General features: G+C 46.2%; 1 protein-coding gene across 4 annotated transcripts in view; it reads right to left on the bottom strand.

The window, feature by feature from the left end:
• The window catches only part of Gpr55 (G protein-coupled receptor 55), a 71,179-nt gene that overhangs the window by 36,723 nt on the left and 8,814 nt on the right, over window positions 1-25,642 (bottom strand). The gene's annotated exons all lie outside the window — the stretch shown is intronic.

Raw genomic sequence — 25,642 nt, 5'->3', positions numbered from 1 at the left:
TTCATGGCTTGCTTCATCTTCATACAAAATGTCAAGGACTTATTGGATAGGGAGGGGCTTGTGTCTCTACACAGTGAAGATGCACTCCAATGGCTCTCATCTTCCTTGCCTAATTAATATGGAAATGAGCTTAAAGCATGCTGAGCTGGCCACCAAAAGATGGCCTTTGGTCTCCAGCCTGTGGGGAGGAGTCTGGCTTATGTTTCCTGAATCCCAGTAGTCAAGTATCCTAAGGCTAAGAGAGTCTGGCATCTTAGGGTGGCAATTCCCCAGCCTCCACCCCAGTGCCCTACTGCAGGGCACTACCCGTGAAGCCCATGGCCTGAAAAGGGAAGCCCCAGGAGGCTGGCTTTAGGGAGCAGGGGATATACAGATACAGGAGCTACTGCCCCTTCTATATAGGAGGGGGTCTGAAGAAGGCAGGACCCCAGTGACTTTTCTGGGAAGCTAAGAACAGCCCACAAAAGGGGCTGCACCACCCTTTTCCCCGCCTATGGAAGAGACTAGAAAAGATGACCGGCCCAATGACCGCACCCAGGCCCCCATAGGTCAGAAGGCTCACTGTGAGGAGGGGGCGACCTGGAGTTCCCGGGTGTCTCCATGGCAGTAGCCCATCATGTGCCAAACCCAGTGCCCAGCAGGATAAATCCAAGTGTCCACTGGCGGGAGACACCCAGACACCCAGAGGGGAGAGGGCAGGAGAAATGTGTTGGCAGTGAAGCAGAAAAGGGCCCAAGGGGAGTAAAGGGCAAAGGGAGATCGCAGAGCAGAGCCGGGGAGGAAGGGCAGAGGACAGGCGGGGCCCCTAGTGCTGGTGCTGTTCCCTTAGTGCTTTCCAAGGAGGGGTTGTGCATTTGAAAGGGGGCAAGAGGGAAGTTGTGGAGAGGGGGAAGCAAATCTTGGGGAAGGAAAGGAGGGGAAAGGAGAGGGGAAGAGAAGAGGAGGGGAGGGGAGAAGAAAAGAAGAGAAGCCAGAAATTCTGTCTGCAGCCCAACTGTACCCATTATAAAGATGTGAACACCAAGGCTCCTGCTGGAGTCTGGCAGGGTCAGTGCTTGGTCTAGAACCAGAACCATGCCCCTGTACAACCTAAGTCAGACTATGCTGGGCCCTGTCTTGGCCCAAGACAGTGTGTGGTGGATCACTTTTTATACTCCCCTGAGAGGGTCGCATCCTCAATTCTCCCACAAGCCTGTATGGGGGCGGAGTGAGTGTGCTGCTGAGGTTTGAAGGAGATTTAGGCAGGTGTTTCTGGACAGAGGACGTAGAGGCAAGTGCCAGAAGGGATCTTGGTTATTTCCTGTGCATTCAGAATAGACTCTCCCACCATGAAAAAAAAATAACCATAAACCAGGCAGTGGTGGTGCACACCTTTAATCCCAGGACTCGGGAGGCAGAGGCAGGCAAATCTCTGTGAGTTCAAGGCCAACCTGGTCTACAGAATGAGTATCCAAGACAGCCAAAGTTATACAGAGGAACCCTGTCTTGAAGGAAAAAAAAAGAATGGACTCCTCACATAGCAGGCTGAGTCAGGAAAGGATGAAGATTTTCTGGGTCAGCCTGGGCTTCGTAGCAAGCCCTTGTCTTGGGTGGAAAAAAAACCAAATAAACAAATCAAGAGCATACCCAGATATGAATGACTCCATTTCTTTGAAAAACCAACTCAGTGAAAAGAAAAGGTGTGGGGGGGGGTAGAGGAATGAGCCATGTAGTTCAAAATGCAAAAAGTTTCATATACGAATAGAAAGTTCTAGAGAGCTATTGAGCGGACAGTTGTTACCAATAAATTTATGGATTTGACAACCGCTAAGAGAAGATCTCATGTTTTCAACAGGGAGGGGGAAAGCACGTGAGTTGATGGAAATGTTGTTAGTTCCCTTGATTTGATCATTCACGGCGTATACGTGTATCCAAGCACGGTCTTGCACTACAAACATACACAACGTCTGGCCCAGGGTAGAGAAGGAAGTGGCCTGCGTGCTAGGCTGGGCTGCCTAGAGGGATGAGGGAGTGGGTGTGCGGCGGAGACTAACGAAACAAGGCTGCCAAAAGTTGGTTGTGGAGGCCGAGCCAAGTGTATGGAATAAGAGAAACCCTGCCACAGGGCAGGCAAGTTACCATCGTAGCCCCCCCCCCAAGCTAAGTGGGGATTAAAATGGCAGCAAGAAAGACTGGTCTACCAAACCCGAGGGGCCTGGGAGGCTATGCACAGCATACTAGACGCAGACATGGTGTGATTCCTTGGGTGGGGCTCTTTGGGACGCTCCCCCAAAGTGAGAGAAAGGTCTCAGTAGTATCTTGTTGGCAAACCCCCAAAGTAGATAGAAATGTCCACAGGTTTGTGCCAAACCTGGGTCCCCCAACCCTGTCCTGGGCTTTCCCATTTGAACAGAGTGTGGCTCAACATTTTCCATCCATCCTTTCACACCACTCCCAGAGACCCGTTAGCAGTCGCTGCCACCTCTTCGGGGGCTGCCAAACACAACACCTACCTGACCAAGACCTCAGTTTCCTAGCCACTTCCTCCTGGCCTGAACCATGGTTATTTCTGTGGTGTGGGTCTATTTTATTGAGGTAGGTCCCCGTTAGAACCGTGAATAGGAAATGGGGGTGACAGGGTGTAATTACTGATATCAGTGACAGCAGATGACCTTGGCAGGAGCCAGACAAAGGCAGAACACCATTAGATCTGCTGAAGCAACAGACCTCGGAGCCCTGCCAGCTGCTCTTGAACTGAAGCCAGCCAACTGGGAGCTCCCATGCCAAGGACAAGAATGTAATTAAAGAGTACCCTGGCAATCTAGAAGGCTGTGTTGTTGCAAGTGTAATAAGGGATTTGGTTGTGTTTTTAGCTGGAAGGGGATAAAACCCATTTCATATGCCCTGCCCCTTGCCCACTAAAGCTGAGTCTCATGTTCAACGTGCTGCTATGTTCAGCTCTAACCTGCCATCCCCTTTCTAAAGAAGCATGAACATGCTACGAGCGGAGCTTGCAGAACCGTCAACCTAGCCCTCAGCTGGCCTAGGCGAGAATTCTCTGCATTTCACCCAATAGGCACAGGAGGCCCGGCATCTACAGCGCAGGCTCCCTCTGTGCCAACACCCACCAGCGCCCTCACCAGCTTCTGCTCCCCACCAGCGCCTTCTATTATCTCTGTCATAGCCTTGATATCTGTGATTCATCAGATGTTGAACCTATCACCAGGTAATACAGGGAACCACAAGGTGCTCAGGACATCAACTAACCCTTTTCTGACCCCCACCCCCAGGCCTCTAGGTAACCTTCCTCTGCTCTTTAACCACACTGACCAAGAAAAGTGAGGCGGATTAGAGAGCCTCTCAGAATGGTTTTAATTATTGCAAAACAATTCTTACAAATTCATTCTCCGGATGCAATGGCACATGCCTGTCATTCAAGCACTTGGGAAGTAGAGACAGGAGGACAGTAGTTTCAGGGCCAGCCTGGGGCTACATTTGACTATCTCAAAACACCAAGGAGGAGGAGGGAATTACATTTTTAAAAAAGCACTGACAATAAACTCCAAAGACATGAAAACAATTTTCCATAATTTCCAATCCCACATATCAAATAGAGCCCACTTTCTCTGCCTTTGGGCTTAGCCTTTAAGTACACAAAGGGAAGTTGGCAGGCACATAAAGAGTCAACCTTATTACTGGCTGTTTTCACTTAAGGATATACAGGTAATTAGTAACGGTTATCCAATTATAAATCATTTTGCCTCCCTCTGTGATTATTGTTTAAACATATTCCTTGGAGGGGAATCATTGTGTCAATGACAGTTGAGTCCTTATATACCACAGGAGTTCCTTTTTTGAAGGAAAGAGAAGACTTCGGCAGTTCCCTCTGCCCCTTTCACCCTTTCTCAAAGCATGATCCGGTAGGTACCCATGAGGGGTTCCTGGGACACTTTTTTTTTTTTTGGTTTATCGAGACAGGGTTTCTCTGTATTGTTTTGGAGGCTATCGGTCCAGCCCAGCCTCGAACTCACAGAGATCCGCCTGCCTCTGCCTCCCGAGTGCTGGGATTAAAGGCGTGTGCCACCACCGCCGGGCTCCTGAGACACTTTTAGGAGATCCACGAAGTTAAAACCATGTCCATGACAGTCCTAAGTTAACGTTAGCACATCCCACTCCTTTCCTCTTATGAGTGGGAGTTTTCCAGAAGCCACATGTGACATCGCAACAGGTTAAATGCATGCTAATTTTTGTCTTGCTTTGGAAATAATTATTTGTTACTTAAAAACTATTCTTTGGGAGCTGGAGAAATAGCTGGATGGTTAAGAGCACCTGATGCTCTTGCAGAGGAGCCAGGGTCAGTTCCCAGCACACACGTGATAGCTCAAAACACCTGCAGCTCCAGTTCTACAGGACCTGGATCTTCTCTCGGCCTTCCACGGATACCAGGCACACAGGTGGTCCACGCGCAAACACATAAAACAAAGAAATCTTTTTAAATTGAAAACTATTATTTATATAAATAGTCAAAGCTTTCTGGTTCTGTTTCTAAAATAGAAATAAGCATAGATATAACCTGCATAAGGAAGGGTATTAGGCATACTTGACAATTTCCCAGTTTAAGGGATCAAGAGATCACGCAGTTTGAGAACCACTGGTTTGAGGGTGCTGTGGTAGAATGTGTTAATGCAGGGTTCACCTGGATGCCTGCAGGGGTCCCAGACAAGGTGCAAGGCAACTGTACACTGCTTTCTGGTCCTTGCTTGTATGTTTCTCCCGTCTCCCTCCCCTCCTCCCAGCTCTTCTCTTGTTTTCCTTTTCTTTCCCCCTTTGGTCTTTCAACTCTCATAACAAAAGCCACACAGATAACAAAACATTCCCTTCTTCCTTTGAACTGAATTGTTTTCTCTCAACTAAACAGAAATTGGGTGACATTTGAAATCATTTTCATGATTACTAACCCCATTCAAAAATAAGTAACGTGTGTTTTTTAGAAACACATCTCACACGTAAATCAAAGAAGTGGAAATGAAATGAAATTTCTCTTTCATATCAAGTTGGCAGAGATTTGTCAAGTGGGTGCCTGCCAGCATTAAGCTGTGTGTGGCTTCCAGAAGGCAATCTGACAACCTGTACGAGAGCCTTCAAAATAGCCTAGGCCTTGATACAGAGGAGCGTGCTTGCTCAGAACCAGTTAGAACTTAAGAGTTGACTGGGATCCTGAGAACTGAGAATATGGTAACTCCCCTCCCTTTCATCAGGCCCAGAGAAGACTATGTCAGAGGACAGACTGGGTTCCTGGATCTCAAGCAGGGGAACTCCCATCGAGATCTGTGGATGCAGCAGGCCATGGCCCATCAGGAAAGAAAAGCCTGTGGTGGGACCAGCTATGGTGCCCAGAGCTGCATACTTGGTGGCCATCGTGTGGAAACCACCTCTTGCTTTCCAAGTCTTCAGTGATAACATACAGACCCTTAAGTGCAGCCTGGAGACTGGTGAGATGGCTCAGCCTGTAAAGTCCGTGTGCAAACTTAAGGATCTGAGTTCAGATCCCCAGGACACTCAGAAAAGATGAGTAAGTATAGCAGAATACGGTCTGTATTCCCAGTACTAGACAAGAGGATTCCTAGTGCTTCCTGGCCAGCACACACGCATAGCTGAATTGGTGAGCTCTAGGTTTAGAGAGAGTTTAGTCTCAAAAAGCAAAGGGTTGAGCAATTGAGGAAGACAACCAACAATTTCTGGCTTCCAAATACAGTATACATGGACATGTGTGCGCGCGCACACACACACACACACACACACACACATGTAAACTAGACATGTGACCTACCTACAAGCCAGCTGGGGTCCTCAAACACTAAGCTTTTAATGGTCCACAGAGAATGTCCCATGACCTGGGAATGGTCACAGCCACCCCAAGCTTTCTGCAAGTTCCCAGAGCTGGGCACTGACCCCTCCCCAGTCCCCTTTGAGTACAACCCTCTGCTTTCCCCACAGCCCTTCCATCCTTCTGTCCCTTCCCAGAGTCCCACCAAGTCTTGTCCACTGGCAGCCACACGTCATAGGCATTTCTGAAGTTTGGGAGCTGCAGAGAGATGGCATTCACATGGCAGAAGCATGTGCTTAGGGTTATCAGGCAGGCATCTCCACTGCCAAAATGGTCCATGGCCTCCATGACCCTGAAAGCATTCTCAGACCTGTCCCCAGCCTCTTACAGGGCTGGCTCCCCTAACCCGCTGCCTTCCCTGCCTTCTCTCCTCGTCCATCAACCTCCTTCAGAGCAGGGGAAGGCTCTGAGTTGTGATCGGGACCCAGCTTGTACAACTTTTGGATTAAAACTTCAGTGATCAGCCAGGAAGTGGTGGCTCACACCTTTAATCCCAGATCTTGGGAGGCAAAGGCAGGTGGATCTCTGTGAGTTTGAGGCCGGGCTGGTCTACAAAGCTAGTTTCAGCATAGTCAGAGCTGTTGTTACACAGAGAAATCCTGTCTCGAAAAACAACAAGACTACAGAGATAGCCAGCAGGAAAGCCAGACAACTTCCCATTCACCAACCTAGGCCAGATTGTAAAGAAAGCATTAAGAGGTGGCTGTTAACAACCCCCAGCAGGAAGAGAGATTGCTTGTCTTCCAAGGGCTTCGGGTCCTCCCCAGGCTTCGGGTCCTCCCCAGGGGAATCCCAAGGAGGGGCATCAATCAGCCCTGGGAGGCCCAGAGGCATGATACCCAGGTCTGGAAGAGCAAGTCATGTTAGCTGAGCTCATTCTGAGAACTTCAGCTTCCAAAGGGCTTCTGATCAACAGGGCTTTGTCTCCCCACAAGCCAAGGTGCCCAGGAAGCCAAATCACAACCAGAAAGCTGCAGAGCAAGTTCCATGACTCAGTGTTTCAGACTCGAGTGTGCAGCCCCAAGCCCGGCACGCCCCAGAAACCCTCCTGAGCAGGGCTTTAGGCCGTCAAAATGTTCCTGCTTCTGGCATCAGGCAACCTGCAAGTGTCTTTGGACTAAGTCCCCCAGCCTTAACCCTACCAGAGGATAGCCTACATGGATAGTCAGTCTTTTACAGCAAGTGGTTTTACAACGGTGTACTGGCTGGTTTTATGTCAACTTGACACAAACTAAAGTCATCAGAGAGGAGGTAATCACAATTGGGAAATGTCTCCATAAGACTGGGCTATAGGCAAGCTTGTAAGGCTTAATTGATGGGGGAGGGCTCAGCCCATTGTGGGTGGAGCCAACCCTGGTTTAGTGGCCTTGGATTCTAGGAGAAAGCAGGCTGAGCAAGCCATGGGGAGCAAGCCAGGAAGCAGCACCCCTCCGTGGCCTCTGCGCCAGTTCCTGCTCCAGATTTCGGTTCTGCTTGAGTTCCTGCCCCACCTGCTTTTGATGAACTGTTACATGGAACTGTAAGGGAAATAAACCCTTTCCTCCCCAACTTGCTTTTGGTCATGGTGTTTCATTGCTTCATTGCAGCAATAATTACCTAATTAATGGGTTACTAACTAATAGTAACTCTAGCTAAGACACATGGCATCCAAGCCTTTGTTCTAACTTGGCTCCACTTTGTCATCTGAAGGAGACTTCAAAGGAACACTCTCAGGATCCACTCCCTGTTGGTGTTCTGCTTAGCTTTCAGACCATGGCCCCAGTCCCCTCCTTTCCATGTCACTGACAAAAGCCTCACAGGAGTTTCTGGGTCCTGATAACATCCCCCATCTTATTAGTTCCTAGGTTAAAAATTCCTGGACCCTAGAGTTGTAACTGTGGCCAGTCCTGGCTCCTACTGAAAGACAGATTTTTTTCAGATGGCTGCAAATAATCACTGCGATGAGTATGTGGGGGGATCACTTCTGTCATAGAAGGGAAGCTGGTGACAGGTGCCCAGGACAAAATAAAAAAAGAACACATAAATAAAACAAGAAAAGAGGACTGAGAGCAACAGGGTGAGATCTGAAGTGTTAACAGCCAGAACCAACCAGATGCTGAAAGTGGGCATACACCTGCAGGAAATGCTCTTCTTCCTTTTGGTGTTTCTGTTTTTCGAGACAGGCTTTCTCTGTGAATCGGTCTTGGCTGTCCTGGAACTTGCTCTGTAGACCAGGCTGGTCTCGAACCACCTGCCTCTGCCTCCTGAGTGCTGGGAATAAAGGTGTGTGCCACCACCACCACTGGGCTCCCCTTCTTTTTTTGAATGTGGAGATGAGAGTAACAGCCTTTGCATCTCGGGACTACTGGGAGGATTCAGTGAGTCAACATACAAAAGGCACGCAGAACACTGCATGCGATTCAGAAGCACTTACACGTATTCGCTGGTTGGTTTCGATGTCAAGCTTGCCTCGGGTTAGAATCACCCAAAGCACAGTCCCCATCACTTCCATTGATGTGTGAAGACCTACACCAAGTGTGGGAGTGAGGGCACCTTCTAATAGCAGCTCAGATTTCAAAAGGGCAAAACAGAAGGCAGATTATACATGTCCTTCCCTCTTGCCAACATAACTTCTCTGGAATCAGAACCAGCGTTTCTAAGCCTCTGTCAAGGACCAAAGACCAGGAACTCTCCAGATACCTCCAGGTTTTCAATGCCAGATTGGGACTGCTAAGATGCCCAGCCTCAGGAACCCAGCAATCACAGGGCTGTCAGCCTCTCGGGTGTGGGGCAGTTCCTGTTACTATTTCAAACTTAATACACTATATGTGTTCATTCTATCGGTTCTGTCCCTCTAGGGAGCCTTGACAGACATACCTTGACAGATGTTTTTCAAAAGGCTTTAGTGCTTTTCAAGTTTCCAAAATACTTTGTTTCGAAACTTCAGACTTGGAAAATATTGCATGCACACCACTCTTTCAAAAACAAAAAAATAGAAGAGATATTATTCAATTCCTGCATTCTTTTGCTGTGACTATGAAACGCCCAGGAGAGCCTTCTCATGCTACCTTTTAAGCAGTTCACATCAAACAATTTGAATTGGCAGGTGAGAGGAAACATGGGTCTTTTTTGGTGTGTGTGGGGGGAGTCTTTTCAAAAATCATTTATTGTTTTTTTTAGATGGATTCTTGTTATATATCCCAGTTATCCTGGAATTCACAATGTAGCCAGTCTAGCCTTGAACTTCTGACCTCCCTGCTTCAACCTGCTAAATGCCATGTGTCACTCTGCCTGGTTAAATGCCTCTTGCTACACCAGCCATTAAAGAGAGATTCATCTTTAGATTTTGTCTACTATATGTAACACTTTATTATGTGACAGTCATTTCTCCTGTCATCAAGACTGGTAACCTACCTCATTTCTCCTTTCCATAAAATTATCATCTCTGTACTTTGAGTGGCAAGTAATTATTCCCAGCACACCATTGAGATCATGGGAGGTAATGCAAACACTCTACACTCTTAGTGATTTGGCGTTATTTCCTTAGAGACAGCTCAGGTCTTGACTTCCTGCTTTCTGTGGTTCCTTAATGTGACAACCACTCTATAGCCTCATTATGAGTAGGTGTGATAGTTAATCAGATGTTCTTAGAAAAAAAAAAACAGGCTTTCTCACAAACTCCATGTCCAGTACACATGTGAAATTTCCACAACCTAAACACAGACTCTTTTTTTTTTTTTTTTTTTTTTTGGTTTTTCGACACAGGTTTTCTCTGTATTGTTTTGGAGACTGTCCTGGAACTCGCTCTGTAGAACAGGCTGGCCTCGAACTCACAAAGATCCACCTGCCTCTGCCTCCAGAGTGCTGGGATTAAAGGCATGCACCACCAATGCCCCACAGACTCTTTCTTGACACACATTCTCTTCTGTCCTAGACAATTCTCAGGTGTAAAATAAGTGGCATGTTGACAGTGTCAATATTCAGGAATCTACTAACTATTGATTCAATGGAATATTTTCCAATTATTAAACAAAACCAAGTACAATTCAAGTATAGAAAGCATTACCCACTCCCAAGGTAGACCAGATATCCATAAATGAGATTCCTACAGGAAGTGTGACAAGAAACACTATTGGGGTATCTTTAAACCAGAGGCTTCCCAGTTCTTCAAATGACAGGCAGGAAGCCCAAGGGGAAGGTCAATGACAACCCTTTTGCTAGCATTCCTCTCTAAAGTTTCATTCCCAATTTTTTATTCTTTTAAAATTATTTTCTATTTGGCATGGGTGTGTGGTAGCTTGAATATTATTGGCCACCATAATCTCATAGGGAGTGGCACTACTAGGAGGTGTGGCTTTGTTAGAGTGGGTATGACCTTGTTGAAGGAAGTGTGTCACTGTGGGGGTGGGCTTTGAGGTTTCCTATGCTCAGGATACCACCCAGTGTCTATGTCAGCTTCCTGTTGCCTGCAAGATATGTAGGGCTCTCAGCTGCCTGCACGCTGCCATGCTCCCTTCATGATGATAATGGACTGAACCTCTGAAACTGTAAGCAAGCCACCCCAATTAAATGTTTTCCTTTATAAGAGTTGCTGTGGTCATGGTGTCTCTTCACAGCAATAGAAACCCTAAGACAGTGTATGTGCCAGAGAGAGGGGCAGGGAGGACTCAGTTCTCTCTTGTCATCACGTGAACTCTGGGATCACACTCAGGTAGTCAGGTTCAGCAGCAAGTACACTCATCCTCTGAACCATCTCCCCAAACCTTTTTGTATTCTTTTTATGTTGTTTGTTTTTAGGGTTTTTTTTGTTTTGTCCTGTCTTGTCTTGTTTTGTTGTTGTTGTTTTTGAGACAGGATCTCTCTATTATGTAGCCCTGACTGTCCTGGAACTTACTATGTAGACCAGTCTATCCTCAAACTCACAGAGATCAGACTGCCTCTGGGGTTAAAGGCATGTACCAGGGCACCCAGCTCTTTTTTGGGGGGGGATATTCTTTCAATGTTAAGCATATAGAAAAGATGAAAAACATTCATTTACTTTTTTCCAATTGTATGTATGTGAATACATATATATATATATAATTATTACATATATATTAACCACAACACTATTACTCATCATGGTCTAGGAATTTACCACAGACATAACATTGGTGATTTTTCCTTTTTAGAACGGGTCTGACTGTGTAGTCCAAGCTGGCCTTGAACTCATTATGTAGTCAAAACTGGCCTTCTGAGTCTTCCAGGCTCTGTCACCCCAGAACTAGGGTTATAGATATGCCACCATGCCCAACCTGTGATAATATAACACTATCACCCCTTCCTCATTTTTTAGCTGGAGTCTTGACTTTCAGCTCTTATAAACCACATTAGAAACCCCAAAGATTCTGGCCCTGGAAATACAATATTGCACATAGCGTATAGGAAAGAATCCAATTCACAGATGATCCATTTTCCCACAGCTCATCTCTTGAGCTGGGTCTACATAGACTCTAGGAAACATCAAAGTCACAGCTGGGCCCTGAATATCAGCTTGTTTACAAAGTCAAAACAAGACAGGAAAACACACAGGAAGCGGCTGTTGAGGACAAAATAAACGCATGCACAGTGGACAACAGACAGAGGTAATCACCAGCCAGGAAGGTCAGATGCAGGGACGATTTCTGGAGAGTCAAGATATTTCTAAGGGAGGCTGAGGCAGGAGGGTCATGAGTTTGAGGCCAGTCTTGCCTACATATTGAGACCCTTATCACAAAATAATAGTAATAGTAATTAGAAAAAAGAAGCAAACAAAAAAATAGGAGGAAAGTCAAAATCACAAATCAGACTCTAGAGACTTTATAAAATTCTGACCCTTTGAAATTTTCCACTATTTCTTATTTTCCTACTCTGTACCTGTGTCTGTCTAACTTGCATCAGACAAAAGCAAAAATATCTTTGAAAAGCCAGATGGCATAGCAGGCAGGCAGTCTTATTATGAAACAGTTTAGACTGACAAAAAGCCACCATGAAAACAGTAAAAAGCCAGGAAGACATATTTGCTTCCATCTTCAGAAGAAAGAAAGAAATGAAAAGAAACGGAAAACCCAAATGTTTCCCCAGATTCCCTCGGAGAACTGAAGTCACAGAGATCTGCCGATGGGAGACCGGAATACTGACACTTACAACTTACCAGGAGAAGTCACCCTGGAGCCTGCAAGAACTGATCAGAACTCTCACCTGGAAAGCGATGGGTCACTGAAGAGAAGAGTATGGACTAGTCTGAGAGCTAAGACCTGCTGGGCATTGACTCCAGAAGCCAGATCAGACTGGCTCTGAAGACGAGAGAAAATCCACTGGCTTCAGGCAAGGGAGGGGAAAGTAACCCTTTCACAATAGGCCCCTGGAAAAGTAACTATTTTCAAAGTCCAGTACATTCTGTGCTGCTAACCAAGGCCGGCCATGAAGGAACACTACTTGACTAGGGCCTTATCTTCCCAAGGGGGTCATGGCAAAACCACAGCTCCAACCTCTTTGGCCTCCCAGTCTCCCATCAGAGCAGAAAAAGAAAGGTCAAGAACTGTTTCTGAAGGTCACATCCCAAGGGCCCAAGACCCTGAGAGTCATCAGAAGATTCCAGAACACTGCCGTGTGGTGTTGGTTCCTTTTGGGTCACTGTTGCAATGATGGAAAACTGGTAGCATCAATGACAGACATTTATTCTCATGGAATTGGAGGCTGTAAAGGCCACTTATCTGCTGAAGACACTTAGCAAGAATCCCTTGCCTCTTCCTGGGTTCTGGGGAGTCCTGACCACCTGAAGCATGCCTTGGCTTTTACCATAGAAGAAACACAATTTTACTTCTACCCTTGTGATAGTACATTAACTGTCAACCTGACAAGAGTCTGGATTCACCTAGGAGACAGGTTAACCTCCAGGCGTACCTGTGATGTGTGAGGTTAGCCTCTGGGCACCCCTGTGAGGTGTACAGTTAGCCTCTGGGTACCCTGTGATGTGTGAGGTTAGCCTCTGGGTACCCTGTGATGTGTGAGGTTAGCCTCTGGGCACCCCTGTGAGGTGTGAGGTTAGCCTCTGGGTACCCTGTGATGTGTGAGGTTAGCCTCTGGACACACCTGTTAGGTGTGAGGTTAGCCTCTGGACACACCTGTGAAGGATCATCTTGATTGGGGTAATTGAGGAGGGGACAGTCAACCTGAAAGTGTGGGGCATCTTTCCTGGGTGTGTGTCCAAGACCGCCCACATAAAGAGGAGAGGACTGAGAGCCAGTATTGGTCACTCTGCTCCCTGACTATTGACTCCGTCTGATCCAGTGCTTCTGTCCTCTGCTGCCCTCACTTTCCTGCCAAACGGTGAAGCCAAAACCAACACCTCCACCCTCCAGTGTCAGGATAATTCTTCACAGACGACAGAAAAGTGACTGACACGGCTCAGGGTTTTCAGCTGAGCCCAAGATTTATACTAACTCACATAGGTACATTGGCAGGGAAGAGACCTGCAGATGTTTTAATAGTATTGTGTGACACAGGATTTATACTAACTCACATAGGTACATTGGCAGGGAAGAGACCTGCAGATGTTTTAATAGTATTATGTGACACAAGAGCCCTTACAAGGAAATTATCTAGGTCCATTCTGTACTGGTAGCAAATACCACAGACTGTATAATTGTTAGAGTGTCAAAACTTATTTCTTCTAGTCCTAGAGGCTGGGAAGTCCAAGATTTGATTCTACTGTAGTCTGCTGAGAGTCCATTCTGCATCTAAGATGGTCCCCTGAATGTGAGGTCCTTACATAAGGAAGCAGCAAGATAAGCTGCTTCCCGAATCTCTTCCACATTTACATGAATCCGTCCACGAGGGTACAGCCCTTAGGACCCAAGCATGACCCATTGGCCCCGCCTTGTGACACTGCTACGGTCACAACACATGAATTTGGGGGACACAGTCAAGCCACAACAGAACTGAAGACCCAAAGAAGCAGCCAGACATAGTCATATACTGAGTTGAACCAAGAATAAATAGTAAGCTGTCCAAATATGATTAGATTGAATGGAAATGAGGATATGACTGCACCTAGGTATGGTTGAGGAGAAGGGTCTTATTGTAGATATGAGAGAGAGTTTGGTCAGAGTCATCTGGAAGGATCAAGACTGAACCAGGCCATAAGAAGAAAGAGAGGAAGAGGGGAGAGAAGAGAGGGCAAGTTGGCCAAGAGAGGCGCCATGGATGAAGAGGCTAAGAGAACTAAGACCAGAAGATTGCGTGGCCAAAAAGGCTGGGTTATACAGGAAAAAGAGAAGCTAGGGAAAGTGAGGCAAAGCTCGGCTCCTGGGCTGGAGAGGTTTAGGGGGGGGGGGAATGGCTGGGAAGAGCCACAGGTACTGAGTGATTCTGGGACAGCTGCCCTGAGTCTACTTTGATATACTAATAGGCACCTCAGTTAGCCATTCGTCCCAGGTCTCTTTGAGATCTACAGCAAAGAGGCTTGAGCTAAGAGTTAATTGGGTGGAAAAGCAAGGAGGCAGATAAGGCTAGCTGAACAAGATGTGTTTGTACAGAAATTTTCAGCTTTGGCTTTTTATCTTTGATATAAGAATGTCACTTTCCTCCTGATATGGAGAGGGCATTGTCCACGCAAGGGAGGCTGCTCTTAGTGCTTGCTTTTAGAAGAAAGAATGGGAAAGCTGAATCATTTTTCATATACCCGCTGTTCTTTCCAAGGGCATTTTACTAAATGGAATCCTTATGTCAAAGTGTGTCGAGTATAAGGGTATCATGTCCTAACTTCCTTCAGCTCTGTATCTTTGTCTCTGTGCGTTTACTTATAAAGAACTGTCACTGGGAGTGGAAATGTGACTTCACTGACAGAGTACTTGTCCACTACACACAGAGCCAGCCTAGTAAAACACAAAACTGGACATGGACAGTCTAGTGATCAAGAAATGGAGGCATAAAACTCAGAAATCTAGGGTTGTTCTAAGGTACCTAGTGAGTTTAACGCCAGCTTGGACTGTATGAAACCCTGTCTCAACTTACGTGTGTGTGTGTGTATGTGTGTGTGTGTGTGTGTAAGTGTGTGTGTGTGTGTGTGTGTGTGTGTGTTTATGGCTCTCCTTATATAATTTTCTTACCAGAAGTTTTTGGGAGTTTCATCAAGGTCACCATATAATACCAAAGAAACAGGGGTCCCCTCTTGAGGTTCTTAGTCTTATTATGAAGAATTCAAGAACATACATAATCAAGCAGGAGCTTGAGGACAATTTCATTAGAGTTTAAAAGAAGACTCCCAAAGCAGCAAATTGAAAATCATGGCAATTGCTTGGTGGAGAAGAAAGGCAGATGAGCAGACACATAGCAGGAGGGGAGCTGGGGTTTTAGAAAAAGAGCAGGGAAGCCCAAAGCATGCCTCTTCCCCTTAAATAAATAAGCAAGCACTTTTAGGCTCTGGCCAGCATTTATAAGAGAATGACAGACTACAGACAGACAGACAGACAGAAAGGGGGATAGAAAGAAAGAAATGAAGAAAGAAAAAGAGATAGAGGAAGGAAGGAAGGAAGGAAGGAAGGAAGGAAGGAAGAAGAAAATGTTACATACTTTTCTGAATCAGAATTCAGATAGACAGACTTAGCCAAATTCATGGTAGCTCATAGGGACTGAACTAGGAGGTGAGAATTCTGGGGAAAAATACATTATCTCGTTAGAGGGTTGATTATTCTTCCTTCTTCTTTAGCATAGCTTAAGATGAAAGCATTCTCCTTTTAACTTATCTCATCCTAACTAACAACAGGGACAACACTTGTAAAATTGTCATCTCCTCCTCCCTTAAGAGGTCATCCAGTTGTGTCAGTCACCTGGTTATGGGTCCCTTCAGGAAGTTTGTTTACCTTAAGCTATGCTAAAGAGTTAAGAGGAACAATTAACCCTCTGACTGAGTGATAAGTTTCTGCCAATGCAAAAGGGCAGATCAGACCAGATTAAAAATAGATAAATGTAGGTTTAATGGTTGTTGCTCCTGGGCAGACTCACCAGTTTCAAAGAATGGGGCCAGAGAAGTCACAAGCTCAAGCTAAGGCAGGGAGGTTTTATAGATCTTAGGCAAGGGGTGATGATGTGACAGCTAGGAATTGGGACTGTGCCCCAGTATGCTCAAAAGCTATGCCCCTGGACAGGCAGTTGGGTGGGTTAGTCATGTCAGAAATGCAGACCTGGTCTTTTGGTGTCATTCCTTTGTTCAGAGTTTTCTCAGTGTGGGTGGAGTTAGGGGAAGTAGGGCAGATGGTGTTTCATAGCTTGTGCTAGGGCGAGCATGAGTTCCAACCAAACAATGAGGTTATGGATTTTTCCTTCCCAGAATTCCCATGCCCTAGCATAACCACTATAGCTGCCATGAGGTACTTTTGAGTCTGTCCATCTTTCTGGGTCCTGACCCAGGAAGACAGAACTACCTTTTTCTTCTCTTTTGTCTCTCTTTCAGATGCTGGCCAGAACCTCAGTATGTTTTTTTTTTCTGGTGCTCTGGTTTTTTCTTTTCTCTAATGTTTTCCTCTCTGCCATATGGCTGTTTGTGCACCAAGCAGTGATCTCCAGGCTGACTTAACTCTCCTGGCATAGCTTTTTGTCTTGTATGATTGTTGTTTTCCAGTTTGTGGTGGTTTGAATATGAATGGCTGTCACAGGCTCATATGTTTGAATGCTTAGTCATCAGAAAGTCACTACTTAGGAGGTATTAAGAGGTGTGGCCTTGTTAGAGGAAGTGAGTCACTGGGGGGTGGGCTTTGAGGTGTCAAAAGCCCACACTAGTCCCAGTGTGTCTTCCTGTTTCCTGAAGGAGGACTCTCAGCTCCTTCTCCAGTATCATGTCTGCCTGCATGCCACCATGCTCCCACCATGACGATAATGGACTAGACCTCTAAAACTGTAAGCTATTCCTAATTAAATGTTTTCCTGTGGTGATATATTATTTATGATTTATTAAAGACTGCCTGAGGATTCAGACAGCACAGTCAGCCACAAGCCATAGAATCAAGGAGTACACCTTTAATCCCAGTAGCCAGAAGCTAATGTGGTACATACCTTTAATCCTAGGACTCGGTATTAAGAGGTAGACTGATCTCTCTGAGTTCAAGGCCACCCAGAAATTGAATCAGTCTAAAAAAAATAACAGATCACACGCCTTTAATCCCAGCATTAGAGGGGTATAAAAGATAGAAACAAAGTCTTGAGTGTTCAATAGGAGGCATTCATTCTTCAGTCACACTGAGGAGAGGCAGCAGTTTGAGGCTTGGTGAAGAGCTCGTGGATCAGCCCTTTCAGCCTGAGACAGAGGTAAAAAACTAGTGGCCAGCTGCTTTGCTTTTCTGATATTCAGCTTGAAGTTTGAACCCCAGTATCAGTCTCTGGGTCTCTTATTATTTCGTGCTACATTTTCCTTTGCAGGAGTTATCATGGTCGTGGTATCTCTTCACAGCAATAGAACACTAAGACGCTATTTAAATCTAAACTTTGTACCAGGAGTTCAAATGTGGACCGATGGGGCTTCTAGACCTTTTTATTCCTCTGTCCTGATGTAGCCACACTGAACAAATCTTTCTCTGCCTTTCATTTTTACTTCACTTCTTTAACTGGCTTATTGAGGACCAGTGTCAAAGCCTGGCTTGTCCCTATTACAAAATCCTGATGTCTTACCTTAATGACTTTGCTAACAAAGTTTCCCCAAAGTTTCATGTGTAGAAGTTTCTTTTGCCTACTTGTGTCACTATTTGGAGATGGTAAAAACATTAGAAGGTGAAGCAGCATAGAAGAATATTATATTGCTGAGGGTGTGCCCTTGAAAGGGATGCTAGGGCTAGGCAAGAGGGTTCATCAAGTAGAGGCACTTGCTGCCAGGCCTAAGGGCCTGAGTTCGATCCCTGAGATGCACATGATAGAAGCAAAGAACCAACTTGGGCAGTCCGTCCTCCGGGTTCCACTCATGTGTCACCCCACCTTCCACCACACACAAAACAAAAAGATAAAATGTTTGTTTCATTTGTTTTAAAGTGGGAGTATATTGGAACACTGTCTCCCTCCCTTTCCATTCCCCTTACCTCTTTCCTTTTTTCTTTCCTAGCACCTTGAGGTGAACAACTTCCTTTGTCCCCACCACAGGCACAGAAGTGACTGGGCCAACCATTAACTGAAGCCTCAAAAGTGAGTCAAAATAGGTATTTCCTCCTGTAAGTATGATATTTTGACACAGCAAAGAAAAGCTGGAAAACAGATCTGTTAATCCTGAAAAATTCTATGGTTAAAATCACCTGACCATGCAGGAAATCACCTTGCACATATCCCTCCCCCCACCCCATCCCCAACTACCATCCCATCCCCTCCCCTCCACCCCATCCTCATCCTCCACCCCACCCCCATCCTCATCCCTTCCCCATCTCTCACTCCCACTCAATCCCCCACTTTACCCCATCCCCATCCTCACCCCCTCCCCACCCTATTCCTACCCCATTCCCACCTCTCCACGCCATCCCCTATCCTTACCCACTATCTCATCCCCCACTCCAACCTCCATCCCCATTCCCCAACCACACCCCATCCTTCCACTGCCTACCTTATCCCCCCATCCCCACCTTCGCCCATTCCCTCTGACCATTCACCTCCAACCTATGTAAATACTTGGGAAGTACCTTGGATTTTGAGGGACTGTCTGTGGAGGACTTGAGGGTGAGACATGGAGAGTGTGATTTTTGACCATAGTGGGAACCAAAATGCATGTGACCTTTTACAGGAAGTGGTAATTCTTCCCTTGGGAGACCTCAAGACCTGAGATCACCAGCCCTGGAAGCCCAAACAATGCTATAGAATGGCTTACTGAAAAAGTCCCCTGAGGGTCTTGTGGTCAGAAGGCTGCTCTCCCCATTTATGTGGCTTCTGTCAGCATGTCTTGAGCTGCAGGCCTGGGCCAGGTTGTATCAACCACATTAAGTATTTTTAAGAGCCCTAAAGGTCACCAGTCTCCATGACTACTTCACACCCCTCACCTCAATCAACAGTGTCCTCTGATCTCTGTGTCTCTGCACTCCATAACAGATGAGTGGAGCTATGCAGTGCCGGGACTCTGCAGTCCGCCAAAACCACGCTTAGCACATAACAGGGTTCCAGCCTGTAGTTACAAGCCCCTCTAGTCACCAAGTTAGTAGAACAATGGCCGAGACCATCTCTTTTTCAGGGGACTGGAAAGTTTCACTGCAGCCTCAAAGCCAAATGGGGGTGGGGGAGGGATGGCATCTCCAGCCTGTGCTGAAAGAGGTTTTGGTCACTTCATAACCACTGGGATGGCTACAGGCACACGGAAGTGGGGAGAGGAGGAAAGGAAGGAAGAAAAGAAGGCAGACGAGCAAGCCAGCCAGCTTCAGGAAGGCAGAGTTGGGAGGATTCCATATTTCAGGAAAGCCTCGCCTGTACTGAGACCTCACCAAGGAGAGAAAAAGCTGATGAGCAGGTGGAGAAACTGCAGGGCTCAGACTCTGGCTGCTGCAAAGTCTTGTGAATGGTGAGGGAACAGCTCTGCGAGGAAACCATGCTAAGACACACGCTTACCATGTGCAAGGTTCAAGCTTTGCTCTCCACCCTTCCCCAAAAGAAAATGTGTAAACAGTTACCGTAAAATCCAGCCACTCATTCCTAGGAACACACTCAAGGAGTAGGGTATGAGCATTCACTCATTCCTAGGAACCAAGAGTGGGTATGGGCATTCACTCATTCCTAGGAACACACTCAAGGAGTAGGGTCTGAGCATTCACTCATTCCTAGGAACCAAGAGTGGGTATGGGCATTCACTCATTCCTAGGAACCAAGAGTGGGTATGGGCATTCACTCATTCCTAGGAACCAAGAGTGGGTATGGGCATTCACTCATTCCTAGGAACACACTCAAGGAGTGGGGTATGAGCATTCACTCATTCCTAGGAACGAAGAGTGGGTATGGGCATTCAAAGATTTGCATCTGAGCATCTGAGAAGCATTCCTCACGAGACCAGACTAAATTGTGGAAGCTGCGCAGATGTCCATCAGTTGGCAGACGGACAAACAGGCTACAGAACACCCGTATGACAGATATTTAGTCCTAAAAAGGAAACCAGCACTGAGCAGTGCTGGGAATGGATAAATCTTGAAGAGAACCCAGCCGCAAAAAGATCTGCATTGTACAATTCTGTATACATGAAGCATCCAGAATGGGCAAATCCACAGACAGAAAGCAGTTCCATTGCTGCCGGGGCTGAGGTAGGGGAAATGGGAAGGGATCAATTATCAGGAAGGTTTCCCTGTGGGTAATACGTACACAACCTAGTCGGTATCCTAAAAGTGACTGAAGGTATGTATACTTGAAAGTGGTCACAACGGTGCATTTTATGTTGCATGAATTTTGCCTCAATTTTTAAAGAGCACATACTTTCTCCTTTTAATATTTATGTATATGTTTTGTTTTATGTGTGTGGGTATTTTGCCTGTATGTATGTCTGTGCACCACATGGGTACCTAGATCAGAAGAGGGTGTCAGATCCTCTGGAGCTGGCGTCCCAGAGGGTTATGAAACACTGTGTAGGTTCTGGGAACTCACTACAAGAGCAATGAACATTCCTAACTGCTGGGCCATGACTCCAGTCTCTGGTCCCTCGAACCCCATTGTTTTGAGATACGGTCTCACCACGTAGTCAGAAATTGCTTTGAGCTTCTGATCCTCCTGCCTCAGCCTTCCAAGTGCTGGAATTACAGGTGTGAGTTGCCACATGCAGGCTAAAAGCACGCGCTGTGTGAGCAGATGACACAGAAATCCGCTCTCTGCTTGCAGCATTTTATTATCTGCCAACGCCAAAATCCCTGCCCCCAAAAGATACCTCCAAAGCTGCGGCTGCCCTAGCAGACAGGCAGGAGGGGTCTGCTGCAGGATGACCTCACTCCCACTCATAACCCTCGGGATCAGGAGGATGTGTAGGATCCAGAAGAAGCTCCATGTTCCACATAGCCCAGCAACAAGGCGTGTCTAGCCGGCATCGGTAGAGTTCACAGAAACCATCCACAGAGGAGCTCCACATGGATGAAAAATGTTCTAATTCAAGGAAGAAAGAAAGTGAGGAGTAGTAGGGAGCTGCCAGTGGATTAAAAAGTTTAAAGTAGGGAGCTGGAGAGATGGCTCAGTGGTTGAGAGCACTGACTGCTTTTTCAGAGGACCTGGGTTCAATTCCCAGCACCCACATGGCAGCTCACAACTGTCTGTAATTCCAATTCCAGAGCACCTGACACCCATGGCAAAGCACCAAGACATATAAAATAAAAATTAGTAAATTTTAAAATAAGTAAATAAATAAGTTTAGAGTAAGAAGCCAAGGAGGAAATACTGAACTTGGTATTGAAAAGAGAAAAATCAGAGTGTGTGGGTGTGTCAGTTACGTGCAAAGACTACGCAGATGCAAAAGAGAAACCGGCAGTGGGAGGGAAAGGCAGGGGGACGAGTCCTGTGTACCTTGTCTCGATTTTATTGTAGGACGAGTCCTGTATACCTTGTCTCGATTTCATTGTAGGACGAGTCCTGTATACCTTGTCTCGATTTCATTGTAGGACGAGTCCTGTATACCTTGTCTCAATTTCATTGCAAGCCATATAGATGTTTGGCATATTCAAAAGCTAAAACTGAGCTTTGAAAGGATGGAGTAATGAAAACAGACACAAACTAATATGATATTGTATTGAACTGAAAACCACACAAAGCCAGGAATCAATTGAAGTACTCTGATTACACACAATAGGTTTGTTCTGAGAGTATCTGGTATCTAGCAGATTTACGGATACTGGACTTACCATTCTGAAACTCCTTTCTGCACAATATATTATAAAACAAATGCACATCATGTTCTTTACTGGAAAAGAACAAAGGAACTAGCAACAAAATAAAGTTAAAGAAAAACCCTAAATTTGAAATGGAGAGACCAGTTTGAGCTCATGATTAGAAACAGAATTATTTCCCAGTATTGTCCACTGAAGGGCTCTGACAAGCCAGTAACCACGACAGAGGTACTACGAAGTCTTACACTTTACCACTACAGAAACTAGGGCTCCTTGAAGCAGTAGTTGATTCTAGGTTTGGCGCTAGAGCCTAGAATACCATGATGTGGTGATAAATTATTTACAATTTATTAAAGCTTGCCTGAGGATTCAGAAAGCAAAGCCAATCTCAAGCTATAAAGATCAGGCAGTGGTGATACACACCACCTTAATTCCAGCAGCTATAGAGCTAGGAGGTGGTGGTACACGCCTTTAATCCCAGAACTCAGGAGTAAGAGGTAGATGGATCTCTATTAGTTCAAGGCCACACTGACTACATAAAGTTGATCCAGTTCTAAAACAAACAGCTCACACAAAGGTGATCTCGGCACTTGGGATCACATGCCTTTACCCCAGTACTAGGGAGGTGGAGACAGGAGGATATGGCTGGGCAAAGAAAGGAATCTAAGGAGGAGGAGACAGGAATTCAGAGCCTTTTGCCTCTAAGGATTTGTGGAGACAGGACTGCCATTTCAGCTGGGTAGAGGTAAGATCTAGTGACTTGGCTGCTTTGTTTCTCTGATCTTCAGATTGCAGCTTGAGCCCCAGTATCTATCTCTGGGTCTTTTATTTATCATGTTATACCATGTCTGATCAGAAAGCAAACAGGACTCAAACATAAATGCGATCTTGCCAAACTGATTCAGAAGCTGACCTCCGGCTGCACAAAGGTGGGACAGTCAGAACATCAAAATGAACAAGGCTAACCAGGCACTAAACACATGTCTGATGCTCTCAGAGGCAAGATGAGATCATATCCCCTGTCACTGAAGCTCTACCACACAGGTTCTGGGTTCTAATCCCAGGTCCACTGAAAGAGCAGCAAGTGGTCTTAACCACCAAGCCATCCCCCAGCTCACTGAATATTATTTTAAATCAGAATGTTTGCAGAAACAAAGTAACCAACTAGATGTAAGAGGAAAGAAAACTTTAAAACACCGTTCTGTAGCCCCCAGAGTTTCTCCAGGCAAGCACCATCAGTTACAGGATGAGCCTGACACCCACTGACCCTCTCACCATGTGAGGGTCCCACAAATTATTGACTACAAACAAGGATGGAGTGAAGTTTGGTGATCAGGTTCCTATCAGCAGCTCATTTGACATTATTTTATCTCAGTCTGATGCGATGCGTGAATCCTAGGTGCCCCAAACACTGAGCCCAAATTCTATACTAATAGCCATGTTAACAAAGACATGTCTACAACTATCATAGACTGTTCCCAAAAGGTAATGTCCCCCAAAACAAACAAGAAAGACAAGGAAAGATCTAGTTTAGATTAAAGACACAATGACTGAACATCATATATGAATCTTGATTGCATCCTGGGCACGGTCTTAGAAAAACGATCCAGCTGTAAAAGACATCTGGGGGAGATCTGCAGAGCCTCCAATGCAGATGGGGTGCTGTGTGCTGCTATGGCTTCGATCAGGGTTGTGGTTTCGTGGCAGGATGACCTTATTAGGAGCTGTTGATATATTTGGACGGGAGGTATCAAGATGTCAGCAGTTTGCTTGCAAATTGTTCAACAAAATAAAAGTATTTGGAGAGAGAGACAGGATGGGGGGGTGATATGTTATCAGTTGAAGGATTAAGAAGTCTTTGTACTCTTCTTCAAATCTACAGGCTTGAATTTTCAAAACTGGAAGTGCTGGGGTGTGGATGGCAAAGCTCACAGAGAATGCAGTCATAGAGCTAGCAGCCCGACCCAAGACACCTGCTGCCGCAGAGCTTAGACTGGCTCTCAGAGTGGCAGCAGGCTGATCCTCCTTTTGAGGCTGTCCTGAAAAGGTTAAAGTCTTCCCTTTCTTTGACTTCCTTGAGCCTCTTCCCACCCCTACCTTCAATTCAAAACTTTGCAAAATCCCTAATCCGTGTGGACACTGCGCCCTGCCTGCACTGTACAAGTTCCATTTGTTTTCTTTTTTGAGACAGGGTTTCTCAGTGTCACTGTCCTGGCTGTCCTGGGACTCACTTTGTAGACCAGACTGACTATGAACTCACAAGATCTACCCCCTCTGCCTCCCCAGTGCTGGAATTAAAGACGTGGGCCACCACCATCGGGCAGCACTGTGCATGTTTAGAGAAATATAAAACACCCCTGGCAGGCAGGTAAGGAGAGATTCCCATGCCCAGAGGATGCCTGGTGGGAATCTCTGTAGCACGACCTGGTTCTGGGCCTCTAAAGCCTCTGGTGGGTCCCAGTCTAATGCTCTTGTCTAGAACACCTGTTCCTATGTGGCTCCTGGACTCTGCAAAGGAAGCCTTCACTTGATACCACCACTGTGACTCCAAATGGCACCTAGGGCTGGGGAGATGCTAACTGGGGAAAAAGCACATGCTATGTGAGCCCGATGACTTGAGTTCAATCCTGGAACTCACATAACATTAGAAGGAGAGACCGGAACTCTGCAAGGTTGTCGTCTGGCCTCCATTATGTGCACTACGGCACACATGCATATACACAGGCACTATACTTTTAAGATGAAAATAGCATCCATTCACCTATTCAATTATCTGACCAGAATTCCTCCTGCAGCAACAACAATGCCCAGTGTGAAGCATTGGTGAGACTACAGTGAACAAGTGACCATGGCCTCTGCCTTCACAGAGCAAATGTGACAAGTAACGCAATGGAGAGGGGAAAGGGAGGGCCTATCAGAGATGGTGATGGGTCTCAAGGGAGTGAGAAAACAGGGCGCAAATGGAAGAAAGGTCTGGGGTGTGGAGCAAGTTCCCCAGGAGCCATACAACATGAGCAGATGGTGTACTCACTCCCTGAAGTTCCTGAAACACAAGTTACAAACAAAAGCTCTTAACTCTGAAGACCAGACCCTCAAAGGGGAGGGGTCAGCAGTGGCACACTCCCTTGAGGGACAAGAGAACAGCCTGGTCTTGCCTCTGCCAGTGGATAGCTCCTGGCGACCTTGGCTTGCAACTGTAACATTCTAATCCCCGCCTCTGCCTCCACCTCTCGCTCTGTGTGTCTCCTCTGAGCATCTTTAGGAGGGCATATCTCATTGGATAGGAAGCTCATCCAGAGAGTGGTCCTATGAATCATTTCCTCTCTAGGTCCTTCAGATATTTGCACAGACCCTGTTTCCAAATAAGCTCTCCTTCCCAGGAATTATAATTTGGACATGAGACTTTGTTAACAAACCATCAGGGATGGGAGGCAGTGGTTAAACTCACTTGCTTTCTGACTTGGTGACATCGTCTTGTGGCAAAGACCACTCATTCTGGAACTATACTGAGAAACCCATCCCTGCCGCAAGTTCTCACCACTGCAGCAAACAAAAGGCATTCTGGGAAATGCTGGTGGACTCCATCTATGCAAATGGTCCTCTCTTCAGTGGCTGTTCCCACACCCCCTGCACTTAAGTTCTTTGCTCATTAGCCCAGAACCGGAATGTCTCCCCTTTCATGGAATTCGTGGCTTCTGGCACTGGTATTGTTTGCCTGACCTGCGCCCATCTTGTGTAAATGATCCTTTGGCAATGAATCCTGAGCTGTCGTGTGATGGATTTTGCACACCAGCTTTGGACCCATTCCATCCTTGATGCCTAGAAGTGGGGAATTGAGAGTCACAAAAGTCAGTACATGAAGCTAAAATGGCTGTGGTCCAAATCATCCTGCAAACCAAAGGAGCCAACACTGCCATGCTCCGGAGAAGGTCTGGTTGGAAGTATGGTTGAGACGTGGCAAGAAAGA

The sequence above is a fragment of the Mesocricetus auratus genome, unplaced genomic scaffold (assembly GCF_017639785.1).
Source record: "Mesocricetus auratus isolate SY011 unplaced genomic scaffold, BCM_Maur_2.0 Super-Scaffold_100010, whole genome shotgun sequence".
Taxonomy (NCBI): Eukaryota; Metazoa; Chordata; class Mammalia; order Rodentia; family Cricetidae; genus Mesocricetus; species Mesocricetus auratus.
Note: the sequence above shows the minus strand (reverse complement) of the source record. Positions and strands in the feature narration are given on the sequence as shown.